Below are 14,485 nucleotides of genomic sequence, written 5' to 3' on the forward strand. Positions count from 1 at the left end.
GGATGCGAACGGTATAGTGCCCACAAGGGAGGTAGCAATGCATTGTCCTTGGGCAAGAGCGGAGCTAAATTCCATAATGACTGATTTCCCTGATCCTAAAAAGGAATCAGCCAAATGCCAAAGATTTTTGAAAAATTTGGGTAGTTCTCATGAGCCAACCAATAAAGATTGGTGAGTGGTGTTAAGGGCTTGTCTTCCACACAATACCGACGTGAAAAAGTTTATCACGGATTGCGTATTGGATGGAGATGGTCCCTTAACAGACAAGAGTAACCAAGGTAACATTACCCGCATAATAACTCAATTGGGTGTATATTTTCCAGTAGTAGTTAACTGGAGTAAAATTTTCACCATAAAACAAAAAGAGAGTGAATCTGCAGAGAATTATTGTACCCGAGCTCTGCAGGCTATCACCCAGTACACTGGGATAGAGGATATTAAAGATAGCACTCATCACAGGGGAATGATCATTATGGTACTTATGGATGGTCTAAAAGACAATCTAAAGACCAGAGTTCACACCTCACTACCTGGCTGGAGAAGAGTTACTGTAGACACCCCCATAGAATCCGCTATTGAACATGATAAAAACATCCTCAAAAAGAGAGAGACCCATATCGAGAAGCTAATGGCTATTAGTATTCAAGCTCTAGAAGGAATGACTGTAACATCACAGCCACCAGACACACCTGCACCTGCACAGCTACACGTCCTCACCAATCCTACACTCCCAGAAACACAGCCCTACCCCACTTATCACACACAGCCACAAAACCCTTACTATCCACAGCCACCATATAACCCCCAAAATCCTTATCCACACCCACAATCATTCCCTACTGCTCAACCCACACAGCAACCTTTTCACCCACCCCACTCACGAAGGTGCATTAACTGCAACCAAGTGGGACATGTAAGTAGGAACTGTAAGTGAAGAAAGTAGGACCCCCCTAACCAGGGAGTACCTGGATATTCACATAAGGGATATACACAGGGAGCAGGAAATTTCCAACAGTCACCAGCTCCAATTGTGGCCTTAAATGCTGTGTTGGGGAGTGAGAGTCAATGCTAGGGATCAGGTCATACCTGTAGTCTACAGATAGTCAGGTTACCGGGAAGTACTAGGGAAGAACCGGTGATGATGGTTGATGTAGCTGGTAATAAATATCCTTTTCTTGTAGACACAGGGGTTACCAGATCAGTGATAAAATCTCCAGCTAATTTACAAGTGACCAGCGAGACAATACCAGCAATGGGTGTAACGGGTAAACATTATCCTTTAACCAAATCCACAGAGGTTACTATCGGGCCATTGCATACCAGGCATTCTTTCCTCCAGGCAGCAGCAGCTCCTACTAACCTACTGGGAAGGGATTTGTTATGGGATGTGTCATATATTGTACCCCTGATGGTATATTTCTAGATATCCCAGAGAGAGTTGCACACAAGGTGAGGGATATGTTGGACACTCCCCAAAGGATAATGTATCACTCTACCAGTTCAGGTAAAAATCCATCTCAGATGGATCAAATGTTATCCCAAATTCCAGATTCACTTTGGACCAAGGATGGACAGGACACTGGATTAATGGCAAATGTAGCTCCCGTAATGGTAAATCTAAAAAGCGGTAGGTAAGCTCCAAAAATTCCCCATTACCCATTAAAACAGGAGGTAGAGTTAGGGGTTTTTCCCATAATTGAGCGATTATTACAGCAGGGAATTTTAGTCCATACAGCAAGTGTAGCCAACAGTCCCATCTGTCTTGTGAAGAAGAGTGGTGGGAGGGGTTATAGGCTGGTACAAGACCTTAGAGGGGTTAATAAGGTGGTAGAGAGCCAATTTCCCGTAGTGCCAAATCCAGCTGTCATTCTTATGCAGATCCCACCAAATGCAACCGATTTCACTGTCATTGACCTCTGTTCTGCTTTCTTCTCTGTACCTCTTCATCCTGACTGTCAGTACATATTCGTTTTCACATACAGGGGTGTATAATACACATGGACACGATTGCCCCAGGGTTTCATAGACAGTCCCAGTATCTTCTCCAAGGCCTTTCACGACTGTTTACAATCTTTTCAACCTGCCAATGGATCTGTTCTAATACAATATGTGGACAATTTATTGTTATGTTCTGATTCATTTATGTCATGTTTAAATGATACTAAACTTTTATTGCTTCATCTCTCGGAAACAGGACACAAGGTTGCTAAGGAAAAACTACAGCCATGCCAGTCCAGGGCTAAATACTTGGGACATTGCCTAACCCAGGGGTTACAACATCTGACAAATGACAGAATCCAAGCCATACAAACCATGACACTGCCGCAGAATCAACAACAAATTCGTACCTTCTTGAGAATGTGTGGATACTGCAAAATGTGGATCCCAGGTTTTCTATTTTGGCCTTGCCATTACAGGACTTATTCTCTTCCTCAAAGCCTCATCATGTCATACACACAGAGGAATCAGAGCAGGCTTTCCTTAATCTTAAGGATAGTCTGACAAGAGCACCAGCATTGGGAATACCTGATTATGAAAAACCTTTTGATTTATATTGTACGGAAGCTGATGGTTGTGCAGCAGGTGTCCTCACACAAAAGCATGGTGATGCCAGTAGGCCCGTAGCATACTATAGTGCACAATTGGACACTGTGGCAAGATCACTCCCAACGTGTTTAAGAAGTGTAGCAGCAACTGCTCTATTGGTCAGTAAGAGTGAGGATGTGGTACTAGGCCATGATATGACTGTCTATACTCCCCATGCTGTATCTGCTTTGCTAAACTCTGCCCAAACCAGACATGTCTCCTCAGCTAGATTCACAAGATGGGAACTAGCCTTAATAGCACCTGCAAACACCACCATCAAAAGGTGCAGTACGTTAAATCCAGCTACGCATTTACCATATATGCAACATGATGCACAAAGGGTGGATAGAGGTGAGTCGCTGGCGGAAGGTGAGTTCTGCAGGTATATTGATGCACATGATTGTATGGAATATCTGAATCAGACCTTTCCTGCAAGACCTGACATACGGGATACACCTCTAGAAAATGTAGATGTGACATTTTACATGGATGGGAGTTGTCATAGACAAACTGACACTGGAGAGTTATGGACAGGTTATGCTGTGGTAAATGACAAGGTCATTATAGAAGCCAAACCTTTAGGCCCACCACACTCGGCCCAAATGGTGGAACTGGTAGCACTAAAGAGGGCGTGTGAATTAGCGGAAGGTAAATCTGCTAATATCTACACTGACTCTAGGTACGCCTCTGGGGTAGTACACGATTTCGGCGCTCTATGGCATCTGAGAAAATTTATGACAGCAGCAGGCACACCAATTGCGCATTCCAGACATATAAAAGGATTATTGACAGCAATCCAATTGCCTAAGACAGTGGCGGTAATTAAGTGTAAAGCCCATACATGTGAGTATGATCCAGTGTCACTGGGCAACAACAGGGCAGAGGAAGCTACAAAATGGGCAGCAGGGTTAAAAATGAATGAAAAGTCATCATTTGTTCAGTTGGTACAGTACAAATGATTGACTTGCTGAAATTAATTGAGATGCAAAAGCTGTGTTCCATTCAGGAAAAGGCAGTTTGGAGGTCCAAGGGATGTGGGCAAGAGTCTTCTGGACTGTGGAGAGATGGACAGGGTAAGCCAGTGGCTCCCAAGGCATACTACCCAAGCCTGGCTGAGGCAGCACATGGTCTGACTCATTTGGGAAAGCAAAGTATGTGCAAATTGGTGAGAGCATACTGGTGCACACCGGGTTTTTCTTCTCAAGCGGAAAAGAGAGCAATGTCCTGTCTGACCTGCTTGAGGAAAAACATTGGGAAAACGATCCCTACCGATCCATCCCACATTCCTCCAACTGAGGTACCTTTTCAGGTAATACAAATTGATTTCATCCAATTACCACCCTGCAGGAATCTCAAGTATGTATTAGTGTGCACTGATGTGTTTTCTAATTGGGTTGAGGCATACCCAACTGCCACTAATACTGCTGTGTTTAATGCCAAGAAAGTTGTTCAGGAGTTTGTATGCAGATACGGTATCCCTAGAATTATTGAGAGTGATAGGGGTACTCATTTCAGTTGATGGATATTAATAGTAGACTGCACACCCCCTACCAACCACAAGCCAGTGCCAAGGTGGAGAGGATGAACAGTACTATTAAAATTTAATTAAGTAAGATCATGGCAGAAACTGGACTGGGTTGGGCAGAAGCACTACCAATTGTCCTCCACAGTATCAGGACAACTCCTAGACCCCCTCTCAATCTGTCCCCCTTTGAAATAATCAAATGAGGTTGTCAACCAAACAGTATAAGTCCGCAGGAAGATTTGAAAGGTAACAACGAGGTAACTGTAAGATATCTTATAACAATGAGTAAACAGTTAAAACAGCAACAGTAGAAACTGAAATTGTTGTCACATCATATGCCTGAAATGAACTGTCATGATGTTGAACCTGGAGAATTTGTTATGATCAGAAATTTCTTGCATTCAGGTTGTTTGAGTGATCGGTGGGAAAGTCCATATCAGGTGTTTCTGACGAGTACAACTTCATTGAAGGTGGCAGAGAGAGATACCGGGGTCCATTCCACTCACTGTAAGAAGGTCAACCAACCAGTGGAGAAACAAGGTGGAATCGAGGCAGATAACATAGAACTGTCAATTGCGAGTCTGTTCCAGGAAGGTTAAAGGTTACAGTGAGATACCCGAGCTAAAGAAATTTGTAGATCCTTGTTTTCAGCAATGGATTGGTCTACTGTGGTTATCTTTGTGTTTTCTCCCAGAGTCCTCATTATTTTGGGTTGTTTCGGGATCTCTGGTTTCTGTGATGGAGGACGGAGAGGGGAGCTGATGGTGATATCAATGGAGTGGAGTCGGGAGAAGGAGCAATACAGTCACAAGGGCAGTATCTGACCAAACCCAGTACAGTAATTGTTAAGAGATCTGCTATTCTGGATACTCAGAGACAGTGTGAAGGTCTATCGTCTGAGGATTATTGTATGTGTGAGTTCTGTGGGTCCGTAGTCAACGAGAGATGCATCCAACAGTGTCAACCTAAGTATAATCAGTATTGGGGTGGGTATCCTTTAAAGGATTATCATACCATGGTGGGCAAAATTTTGAACCAAACCAACTGTTGGGTGTGCTCTCACGTGCCCCAAGGACAGCATAATGTAGGATTAGTGCCATTCCCATTAAATGTCTCCGAAATTTTCCAATTACAAAAAGGGAAGACACTGGATGGAAAATTTCTTAACACCAAACCACCCCATTTTAAACTCCACCAGTACCAGGTAGATAAAACACTTTTATGTTTAAACATCACCAACTCCAATGAACCAGGAAGTTGGGAGGTGACTGGGAATAACCAGACGATGACCTTCTCACTAAGAGCTGATCGTGAGCCTATGAATTATGAACTGTTACGCACAATTAGTGTGTATTTATCCCGGAAGTGTCTTCCACCTGACCTAAGTAACACCAAGGAAATGGTTGGCAGAATACCAGAAGGGTACTGTGCTAGGGTTATACAACATGTCTTAGCCAGATGGGAGAACCTGAGATAGGATCATTTGTGAAGGAAATGTGTTGGATGATCATGATATATTCTATTCCTTATGTTCTCCCTGATGATGTATATTTTATATGTGGAAGGAAAGCGTATAAGTGGCTCTCTCTGAGTTCCGAAGGTTTGTGTTACTTGGGAAGAGTAGTTCCAGAAGTTATGACCCTCACACATGGTGAAATGCTTGGTATTCATAAAAACACACCATCTCCATATCTTCACACACAGTAGGAACACAGAGACAAAAGAAATATGATACCTGGTGATGTGCATAAAGCCACACAATTGATTAGTGAAACAACTGGCTTTCAAAGTTTTGGGAGCATTGGATCCCACCAGGGATCGTTTGGGGTACACTAAATTTTAGATATATCCAAGATCTTGCTAAATTGATAGATAATATCACCGAGATGTATGATGACACATTCATGTATACAGGTAGGGAGTTGCAAGCTTACAAGAAAGAACTCGTGCAACATAGATTAGTGTTAAATTATTTAACAGCTGTCACTGGAGGGTATTACATAACTTTGGCCACCCAATCTGGTGTAAAATGTTGCACTTATATTACAAACGATACCAAGGAGGTGATAGGCTGGAAGATGGATGAAATTCTGCAGTTAAAATGGGAATTTCGGAAGAACCATAATGCTTCAGTGGCTGAAGAAGAAGAGAAGGTAGAAGAATGGGTTTCATGGTTGAACCCAGTGAAATGGTTCTCAGGTCTAATAGAGTGCGTCCAGGAAATGATCGCAAGCATAGGTAATTTCCCAATCCTCATACTGGTTGTCATCATAGTAATGTGTCAGGTGTGTTCAAACTAGGGATGTGCAGGCTCGGATAGGTTCGAGTTTGCACGTTGAGTTCGGATTTTTCTCTCCAAAAAAATGGAACTCAGAAAGAGGCAAAACGTCATCTTGCATGGACGAACATCATCATTCCTGGACAAAAGTCCAGGAATGATGATGTTCGTCCATGCAAGATGACGTTTTTCCTCTTTCTGAGTTCCATTTTTTTGGAGGGAAAAATCCGAACTCAACGTGCAAACTCGAACCTATCCGAGCCTGCACATCCCTAGTTCAAACTGTGTTGAAGTGTGGAAAATGTAAAGATAAGGTGAATCAAAGCAATGAAATTATTATGGTGGTCAGTGGTAACAATATGAATACTGAGGTAAATGTAGGACTACATTACAACCCTGAACTAGAAGGTACCATCATATGATGTATAATATTTAGTCATGCATGAAATGTGTTATTAAAATGTTATTGTTAAATAATGTAAGTCCCTATTCCCCCTCAAGACTTCCTTTATAGGATTGGTGCATCCCCACATCTTTCCCATGATCTCCCAAGATCCGCAGTGTGCGTATAAGGGTAGTTTTATGTCCCTTCCTAGAGACACATTATTGATGGTTTAAGAACCACCTTGTGCCATCCCATACTATAACATTAAATTATATGTCATAATGTAAGCCTAAATTCATTTTAAAAATAAGAGTATGATAGCATGCTGTTTGCTATCAAAGGGTGGACTGTCAAAGCCGGATAATTGGCTGAGACAGAATCGGTTCAAAATTAAATCTGCACAACGCCATTTTGCAAATGGGCATGAGATGCCATTTTGCTACTGGCCACCCAGCGCCATTTTAGTGAATCTCGCCCATTATAAGTACATACGTCGATGCTATTATTTAGTGTCGTGCGATTCCCACGCAATAGAAAGTTAAAAGTCCTTATGATATAAATACAGACAGTCACTAAAACATGTAAAATGATTAACCCTGCAAAACACGTACCATGTGTACTCCACAAACACGTAGTCGCACAACGCTAACTAGCGTCTTTTCCCAAAACCACAATACTTACACACTGCACACTTACATAAAAGGTTCACTAGCATTAAAGTGTAATATTCAAGGGTTATTCAGTATTATTAATGTTGTGAAATAAATGTAATTTGATATCTAAGGTTTAGTACATGGTAAGCAGGCCGTGTTTGATGTTGTACTGATCCACTGTGTCTTTGCAGATTTCCAATACCATCGGTGAGAAGATCACAACATGTGTCTGCAAACTATGGACCACAGAGAGTTAAACATTAAAATGTACTCAGTAATGTAACCAGCTTAGATTTATTATGCAGCGGGAAACAGTACTAAAAGAGCTGTTGGAGGCTGGATTGTGTCCATACGAATTGACCTATGAACTGTACTGTAACAGAAGAACCAGGAATAAGAACCAATGAAATCATGCCAAACTGTTCTATTGTATTGCCCATCTCTGTAAGAGTATATATGTGGGCACTCTAAACCTGGATGACAGTCTGCTTGCTTTGCTGTTGACGGAGGTTTCTACTTTGATGCCGGTATCTGGGTCCAGAGCGTGTGCATATGTAACAACTGTACCTTGGGTCTGTATAATTTATTTGTGCTTATTGTATTTAGATCACAGCGTGTAACCATCTGTTTTTATATTGAATAATAACTTTTTGTGCTCTGGAACCACACTCAAAGTCTGAAAGCATTTATTTCTTGTGCGACTCATTACGCTAAATAGCGACAATTTTAGAAGGTATAGACAGGCAGGAATCAATACCTGTATAATGGTGTAGATGAAAATATAGAGCTCTCCTGTATAATGGTGTAGATGATAATATATAGCTCTCTTGTATAATGATGTAGGTGATAATAAAATATAGCTCTCTTGTATGGTGTAGATGATAATATAGAGCTCTCCAGTATAATGTTGTAGATGTTAATATAGAGCTCTCCTGTATAACGATGTAGATGATAATATAGAGGTCTCCTGTATAATGGTGTAGATGATAATATAGAGCTCTCCTGTATAATGGTGTAGATGATAATATAGAGCTCTCCTGTATAACGGTGTAGATGATAATATAGAGGTCTCCTGTATAACGATGTAGATGATAATATAGAGGTCTCCTGTATAACGATGTAGATGATAATATAGAGGTCTCCTGTATAATGGTGTAGATGATAATATAGAGCTCTCCTGTATAACGATGTAGATGATAATATAGAGCTCTCCTGTATAACGGTGTAGATGATAATATAGAGCTCTCCTGTATAACGGTGTAGATGATAATATAGAGCTCTCCTGTATAATGGTGTAGATGATAATATAGAGCTCTCCTGTATAATGGTGTAGATGATAATATAGAGGTCTCCTGTATAATGGTGTAGATGATAATATAGAGCTCTCCTGTATAATGGTATAGATGATAATATAGAGGTCTCCTGTATAACGATGTAGATGATAATATAGAGGTCTCCTGTATAACGATGTAGATGATAATATAGAGGTCTCCTGTATAATGGTGTAGATGATAATATAGAGCTCTCCTGTATAATGGTGTAGATGATAATATAGAGCTCTCCTGTATAATGGTGTAGATGATAATATAGAGGTCTCCTGTATAATGGTGTAGATGATAATATAGAGCTCTCCTGTATAATGGTATAGATGATAATATACAGCTTTAATGCAGGGGTCTTCAACTTTTAAGGCAGTGTGGGCCACATTAAAAAATTAAACGAAGCTGAGGGCCACTAAGCTATACTGCGGTATTTAAACTCTGCCCCATCCTCACACAATTATGACCCATAACTGCCCCCTCCTACAACTTTAATTATATACCATAACTGCCCCCCCTCTTCAGTGCCCTCAGTAGTGCCCCCTATGCAGTGGCCCCAGTAGTGGTCCCCATTATGCAGTGCCCCCAGTAGTAGTCCTCTACTGCTGTGACCCCAGTAGCATTCCCCCTTATGCAGGCCCCCAGTAATGCCCCTTATACATCATGACATCTCTCCCATTACCCACTGTGGGAGCCGAAAAATGGAGCTTATAAGTAATCTCTAGCCCGGCTCCTGCAGTGGACGCAGCAGCCAATGAGAGTCTGTCTGACACCGGCACCGGCGGCGTGTTTTTTTCTGTGTGTAGTGAAGACTGCACTTACTGTGGTCTGCTCTACAGTAACCATCGGCGGGCCATGGGGAATGGCTTTGCGGGCCACAGGGATTGGCTCAGCGGGGGTTGAAGACCCCTGCCATAGCGGGTTGTTATCACTTGCCGGCCGATAAGGTTCAGCGGTTAAGGCATCAGATTGGTCATTGATTAGAAGCAGGCAAGGTCTCTTTGCAGGTGGTGCAGTCCTTGTTGGGTTAGTTACATTTTTCATGCCGGGAGATACCCATAGGTGGGTCTATTGCAGAAAGATGAGGAGAGCTTTGTAAGGAATATCTTTACCGGATCATACACTGTGCTTGTGTAGGGAGATTAAGGACAATCAGACTTTATTGTTGTTACACTTAAATTAATTTTGTGTTTCACATCGGCAGTAAGGACCTGAGTAAGGGAAGCACCATTAGGATAGTTTGGTTGGACATCACTTAGAGTCGCGAGGGGAGGTGTCACAACTCTCAGGTAGATTATGGATGCAACCCGTATTTAGGGAATTGGTGTGACCTATACCTGAGGCACGGAGTCTAATGTGCCGGCGGTTTTCACCAGGGACCCTCGCAAGAAGGTATGGACTTGGCTGCATCCAACACTCAGGTTGCAGCCCCCAGGATAGGTTCCCCTATACAGGTGCTGGAAAACTCTGGATGGAGTGTAGAGAATATTCAGCGTAGTTGACAAGCCGGGTCAGGACCAAACGGACAATACGGTACCAGGGAGCAGACAAGGAGCAGGTCACAGGGACTAGCCGAGGTCAGAACCAGATATAACGCAGTACCTAAGCTAAAGGTCAGGAACGTTTAGAGGATATATACTGGAACGCTGGAGTAAGGTAATGGAGCCTATTCTCTGGCACTGGAGCAATCCCAGGAACTACCTTAAATAGGTCGGGGGCAAACCAGCCTCAATCAGTACCACCTACTCCCTGCACCTGTCCCTTTAAATATACAGCAGAGCAGCACGCGTCCCTATGGGAGCCGCGTCTGCCTGCACATAGAGCCACCGGGGGAAAAGGCAGTGGTGAGCCTCCAGGGGAGAGGCAGCAGTGAGTCACTGGGGGAGAGATAGCAGCGGACAGTGGGCACCCGCTGCCCACACTCCAGCGTCGCCGGACCCGGAAAGTGACAGCCGGGGTCCGGCGCGCTGTGGCAGGAGGGTTTCATACTGTATGGTGCTGTGATCTTAGTTCGGGTGAGGAAGATGGTGAATACCTCTGCTGGTAGATTTGTTCTCTATGGAGGGCTGGTGGTTAGGTACCCTTCCATTAGCTATGATGACCCTGACAGGGTTCATCCTAATGTAGAGGGTATGTCCCAGTTTCTGAGTAGCTTGTTTTCTGTATTTGGGGTGGAGTTGTAGGGTCTCTCGGTGGCGAGCTCTGGTTCAACCTGAACCTAGCATCGGTGGAAAAGCTTTGCTTCTCAGTGACCCAACAGGGCGGAAATGCTAGTTGTGAGTCTCCTTCCTTTTGCAGTACGAGTGGTCTCTGCCCTAAATGGGGGACTTGGCTTCCTAGAGGTTGTGCCCAGTAGTTCTAAGCCAATAAAAGGGGGGTGTAGCCTTTGGTAACTCACGTAGCCTCATTTTAGTAATCCAATCGTGGGCTTAGGCTATGGAAACAGCGCTTTTATTGTCCTGGCCACCTAGAAGATTGTTCACATGTTAAGCTGTGACCTTTTTGATTCCACTTCAGTTGTCAGTGTCTTTATTCAGGTTAATAAGATATTTAAACATCTGAGTTATGAGCTAACACTTCATAGGACAGGGGGCTTAGTGGTGAAGACTATGAGAATGGACAAATGATTTATTATACACTAAAGATATAATATAGTAAGGAATTCAGCTGCCCTCTTACACGAATACATACCACCCCATTTACGTCAAGTGAATGGTGATATCTATATCAAGACGATCAATATATCCGTATTTTAACAGTCATCATTATATTCATGATGAAAATAATACACATCAGAAAACTTTTGTGATTTATTTTTTATATCTAAAGAGACATTTTATTTATATCCCCAGTCGCTGTGTGGTCTCTGCAATACAATAATAGAATATTTTCTCTCCTTCACACAGATATTAGACTGTGCTAGGGAGTGCCCACAGGTAACCATATCATAGACCATCTTGTCTTTAGTTTGTGCATATCATGTCTGATGGTGTAATATTGTATGATAAATATGGGATGTAGTTAATAGACCGGCGGATGCAATCCCGACACTTCCTGCCTAACACGGGATTTAAGATAGGCATCAAAATGTCGACGCCTATCTTAATCCCAGCACCGGAACACCGACCTCCCCCATCCCAATCGTCGTCTGACGGGTAAGTATAACACTTAGCCCGGGGATGGGGGGGTAGGTTTAGGGTGCGGGGAGGTGGGGTTAGGTTTACGCACCCCTGGGGGTAGGTTAGAGTTTGGCACCCCTAAAGGAGAGTTGGGGGGGGGGAGAGGAGGGTTAAGCACTAGGGGGAGGTTAGAGTTAGGCACCCCTAAAGGAGGGTTAGGGGGGGAGGGGAGGGTTAGGCACTAGGGGAGGTTAAAGATAGGCACCCCTAAAGGAGGGTTGGGGGGGGAAGGGAGGGTTAGGCACTAGGGGGAGGTTAGAGTTAGGCACCCCTAAAGGAGGGTTGGGGGGGGAGAGGGGAGGGTTAGGGGGGGAGAGGGGAGGATTAGGGGGGGGGAGGGGAGGATTAGGGGGGGGAGGGGTGGGTTAGGATACCGACCACCGGCCTTTGGGATCTTCATCTGCCGGCTTTTCACTGTCAGTATATCAATCCCATTCCAATAAATATATCTAGTGCGGATAATCCATTATATTACATAGAGATCCTAACACAAGGAAAGGTTCCAGTACAGGCGGCAGATCCATACTTCCCGCTACGTAACATTATGCTTAATATGTAACTTTATACAGACATTATGCCTCTTCCTGTGCGACAAAACTACTAATCTAGTGTCCTTGGAACGCTGCATCTCTGTATGCGGCTGTGATACAACTATGACACACTATTGTGGAGAAAGTAACCATCGCTACCCATGGCGGAGCCTCTAAGTCGCGCCATATGGTACAAAAATTCTATAAATATATCATTACATCATTACTACATGTAAAACAGCATAAATCTGACGATCCATTACAGTTCATTGGCAATCAATTAAGACTGATAATATGTAATAAAATGTTGATAGGCATAGAGAACGTTATAAAGGATGGACGTTACTGCTGAAAATGGCAAAGGTGGAAAATGTACAAATAAATGTGTTACAGCAGCATCAGACACTTAGCTTAGAGACAGACAGAGTATATACAGTATATAGTGTGATTGTACCATTCTGGGCTGTCTGTGACCAAAAATCAGAAATAGTTTACAATAGCTCTTAAATAGGTTATTATCTTCTTTTAGTCTTAAGGCGCACATCCAATACCTGACTAAACAGAGCGAAAGAACGATAACGACATCGTTATCGTTGAATCGCATGTTAATCGGGCACAAAACAGGCAGTTTAATATCGAAAACAACTAGAGATGCGCGCTCCCGCTGGTCGTTTTTGACATCTATAATCGCCCAGACATGCCGGTCAGTCTGCAGATAACGACAGATTGGCCATGTTCGGGGATGAGGGGGTTGATCGCTCAGTGTAGTCACAGCACAGACTGTGACACGACTGCAAGATTATAATGTCGTAATCGTTCAATTATTTCACAGTCTGCTAGTGGCTACGGACCTTCACAATCTGCTAATGGATACGCGCCTTCACAGTCTGCTAGTGGATACGCGCCTTCACAATCTGCTAGTGGATACAGGCCTTCACAATCTGCTAGTGGATACGGACCTTCACAATCTGCTAGTGGATACGCACTTTCACAATCTGCTAGTGGATACGCGCCTTCACAATCTGCTAATGGATACATGCCTTCACAATCTGCTAGTGGATACGGGCCTTCACAATCTGCTAGCGGATACGGACCTTCACAACCTGCTAGCGGATACGGGCCTTCACAATCTGCTAGCGGATACGGGCCTTCACAATCTGCTAGCGGATACGGGCCTTCACAATCTGCTAGCGGATACGGGCCTTCACAATCTGCTAGTGGATACGGGCTTCACAATCTGCTAGTGGATACGCGCCTTCACACTCTGCTAGTGGATACGGGCCTTCACAATCTGCTAGTGGATATGCGCCTTCACAATCTGCTAGTGGATACGCACTTTCTCAATCTGCTAGTGGATACGCGCCTTCACAATCTGCTAATGGATACACGCCTTCACAATCTGTTAGTGGATACGCGCCTTCACAATCTGCTAGCGGATACGGACCTTCACAATCTGCTAGCGGATACACGCCTTCACACTCTGCTAGTGGATACGGGCCTTCACAATCTGCTAGTGGATACGCGCCTTCACAATCTGCTAGTGGATACGCACTTTCTCAATCTGCTAGTGGATACGCGCCTTCACAATCTGCTAATGGATACGCGCCTTCACAATCTGTTAGCGGATACGCGCCTTCACAATCTGCTAGCGGATACGCGCCTTCACAATCTGCTAGCAGATACGCGCCTTCACAATCTGCTAGTGTATACGGACCATCACAATCTGCTAGTGGATACGCACTTTAAGTGAAGATTGATCACTCAAACGAAGGAAAACAAAAACAAAATCCATAAAAACATTTAGAAAATAAACAGCAACTTACAGATGACAGCTGGTTCCTCGTGTATCAGACCTCCGTGCACTCCTCCGTGTTGTGGTGAAAGTCCGATTGTAGAGGCTTATATAATGTAAAGGATAGCATATTATGTGTACCAGTGATTATATAGGGAAAGTGTGATATGTGTACCAGTCATTATGTACTAGTAATGGACACAATTCCACACACAGTACTATGAGTGAGTACCAGCTG

The sequence above is a fragment of the Taudactylus pleione genome, unplaced genomic scaffold (genome assembly GCF_031769625.1).
Source record: "Taudactylus pleione unplaced genomic scaffold, aTauple2 ptg001564l, whole genome shotgun sequence".
NCBI lineage: Eukaryota > Metazoa > Chordata > Amphibia > Anura > Myobatrachidae > Taudactylus > Taudactylus pleione.